The sequence below is a fragment of the Helianthus annuus genome, chromosome 6 (assembly GCF_002127325.2).
Source record: "Helianthus annuus cultivar XRQ/B chromosome 6, HanXRQr2.0-SUNRISE, whole genome shotgun sequence".
Lineage (NCBI taxonomy): Eukaryota > Viridiplantae > Streptophyta > Magnoliopsida > Asterales > Asteraceae > Helianthus > Helianthus annuus.
In genome coordinates this window covers 79369049-79372588 of record NC_035438.2, presented here as the reverse complement: position 1 = coordinate 79372588, position 3540 = coordinate 79369049, and the positions used below count along the sequence as shown (strand labels likewise).

At 30.6% G+C, this 3540-nt stretch overlaps 1 long non-coding RNA gene across 2 annotated transcripts; it reads right to left on the bottom strand.

Moving 5' to 3' along the window:
• Positions 1 to 409: 409 nt before the first annotated feature.
• LOC110868615 lies at positions 410 to 2196 on the bottom strand. Of its 2 annotated transcripts, none has more exons than XR_002552595.2 (3): positions 1879 to 2196; positions 985 to 1423; positions 410 to 733 (listed from the first exon to the last, which is right to left on the bottom strand). It is a non-coding gene; the product is annotated as an uncharacterized LOC110868615 (long non-coding RNA). The 2 variants fall into 2 exon arrangements; XR_002552594.2 differs by having other exon boundaries at positions 985 to 1417.
• Positions 2197 to 3540: the final 1344 nt, after the last annotated feature.

Here is a 3540-nt window from a genome sequence, read left to right as displayed (position 1 = left end):
CAGTGACTACAAATTAGTCTCAAATACTATGATATTTTAGTCCCTAATGCATTTCTTTAGGGAGTGATAATTAGTCCTTTAAACCGGGTATATTGTGTCTCCAATACATTTCATTAGGTTCACGATTCTATGGCACTTTAGTCTCTAATAAGGTGTTTTAAAGACTAGAAATTAGTATTAATACTACACCATTTCATTCCTTAATGTGTTTCTTTTATAGACTGAAAGATAATCTCAAATAAAATACCATTTTAGTTTCAAACATATGTTTATTAGAGACTAAAAACCAACCTCATATAACAAAAATTTTCAGTTTCCAATATCTTTATTTATTTGTAGTTTGCAAATCAGTCTCTAAAAGCAAACTTAAATATATTCATCGAAACCATATAAACATGAAACAATAAACTATGAACAAACAAATATTAGGTTAATATACAATATAAATACATCAAGTATTCTCTTAAAACTAAGTATATAAAAATAATAGAAAAAATAGTATTGAGTATAATACATCAACTATTGTATATCTATTGACTTATCCGTCAATGTGTAGGACTCTACAGGCTTCTATGCTTCATGTTTTGTGATGGGTCTTAGTTTAACTTTATTAGCATTATTGGACTTTATTCATGTTGAAACTTCACCTTCATCGTATTATCTTCTATTGAATGCTTACATATTGTATAGCAACAAGTCTTGCAACGTTTAAAATAGTAGATTTCTTAGCAATCTGTAGACATGAACAAAATTAAAAGTTAGCCAAATCTATTCAATATCAAAACATCACCACAGAATAGAAGTTAAGATAAACACCCAAACATGTCTTCTCTACCAGCTAATCGGTTCTCAAGTCTGATAGTACAAATGTTCATATAAAATCCTGCTTATCATGAACTGAAGGTATAGACGTGCATTTAAACTCCTGGTTATCTTGAAATCTACTATAAAGACTACATATAATTTTAAGACATAAAAGCTCACCAATAATGACGTAATCGATACCCCAATAGCCAGCATAAAAACCTCTCATCTTTTAGACACTAGATAATAACAAAACTCAGATTCATTAAAGAAAACATGTTAGTCATGTACAACATAAAAGTGTATTTAAAATAATAAAAAAAGAAAGAACAAAAGAGAGAATATAATTACTTTAAAAGGTAAAAAAAGATTATCGACGGACAATTCATGAACATTCAAGATTTTTCAATATCCTACCAGTTCCATGGACAATAATTATGCTAAATAGAAAACTAAATATTAACAAGCTATCAGATCAAAAGACACACAATTCCTATACATCAACACAATTAAAACTAAGATAAATATACACTTATCTTGTAAAAAAATAATGTGAAACAAAAGTGAGTTTGGTTGTAGCGTTTCATCAAGCACTTGGCGTGCATCTTCAAACCTGCACCTTTAAATAACATGACCGAAATCAAAATCTAATAAATTTACATATAACTGATCCTAAAATCTTTACATTCAACAGTATGTATATACTTAATAAAAACAATAACAAAAAAAAGCATGAATCAGAACCTAAAACTTGATATAGAAAATGGTTATCGGCCTAGTCTATGTACTTATCCCTTATCTTTCATGTCTCACACTTTCAAGTTTCACAAAAAGAAAAAAAGAATGGTTAAATAGTTTATAATAACGAATTCACATAACTCAATTATACATATCAAATAATTAATTCAGAGAGCCACCCCTGCCAAACTTGGTGATCATCTATCAGATTAAAATATCTTGAAATAAGGGCTATTGGTAAAAAAAAAAATTGCAAAGATTGCAATTAATATTAATCCCAAATGTGGCTTATGATGAAACTTATACAAGAAAAAAAAAGATTTTAATTGATAGAACCTGAACAGAGAAATCGAGGGGTTGTTGATTAGCCGCTGGTTGGTGGTGATGAGCCGTAGGTTTTGGTGGTGAAGGGACAAAGAGGGTAAACTCATCTAAGCAGAAGAGAAAGAGAGGCAAACCTACTACAAGTCAAGGGGTTGTTGGAACGCCAAGAACCTATATATTGAAGACACCTTAGATCTGAGAACCAAAACACCTCAACTCGAGAACTAGTTTGGGGGAAGCGGGAACATGACCTATTCTGAAAACGGAAAATTTTAAACTTGGGGAGGGAGATTGGGTGGGGAAATTTGATGCGGCAATAGGTTTGGGAAATTTGATGCGGGAATAGGTTTGGGAAATTTTAACTCTCTTTTAAATTTTAATTTCAAGGTTTATAAAACGTTATATATTAAAATGTAATATTTTAAATTAAAATTCTACATTACATACATGTAGTGATTTCACTGAAAAGTTAAAAAAAAATTATATCACATCACTGTTAATTAGACAATGGGGTTTTAACTAATAAAACCTTTAAAAACGTGTAGTAATTTAGCTAACAACTTTATTAAAAAAATGTGTATATTTAATAAATAATTAATTAATTCAAAAGTTAATGAGGTTTAATTTTTTAATTGGCTTTGATAATTCAATGAAAGGAGAAAAGGAGGGCTTGGGGGCATTGTCCTGGTAATGTCTTATTTTTTAATGGCCAACAGATCAATCCCGAGCACTCTCGGAGCACACACTAGACAAATGGGGTACTCCGAGAGTAACCCGAGTCATCCACTATTAATTTCGGGGAAAACCCAGTAACTCACCCGCCCGTAGACACGACGGTAAATTACCAGTAACTGAACATAAGTCCCATAAAAATCAGTTCCTAATATTGTCAGTAAGTAACTAAGAAATCAGTCCTAAATATTATGTATTAGAGACTGATATATTAGTCTCTCATACTTTATCCTTTATTCTGAAATGGTGAGTCCCTAATATGTTCTATCTATATTAAAGACTAAAGATTAGTCTACAACACATACGCGCTATTTTTCATTGTAGAGTGAACATATTTGAGACTGAAATTTTGTAGCCAATAAGTGTCCATTTAGAAAGCTATAGGCGCAACCATATTTGCAACTGAAATTTAGTCTTAAATAAGGTGTCAAGATATTAGAGACTGATTTTCAGTAACTAATATATGTCTCATAGAAATCAGTCCCTAATATTATTAGTGACTGATAAATCAGTCTTAGATATTGCGTATTAGAGACTAATATACCAGTCCCAAATAATTTAGTCTCTAATGGTCACTTTTCTTGTAGTGTTAAACTGTACAAGTAAAATGACAACTGTTGTGAATTGCTTCAATTTGCCATTCACTCGGTATAAACAATCAGAACTCCCCCTTACAACAAACTATTTTCCCATTATGATTTCAAAACACTTAAGTTTGTTTTAATCAAAATGGTTTTTCCGGAAAATAAGATTTATTGATTTTACCACTTGTAAAAATGGGGATTACTTCATCATTTTGTTTAAACAACCATTTGTTATGAAAAATTTAACAAATTTAGGATCTACCAACCAATACCACTTGTAGGAAATCAAGTACAACTTAATGTCCCTGATTAATCACTTGAAGATCGAAATATCACAGTTACCAACCTGTGAATTTCT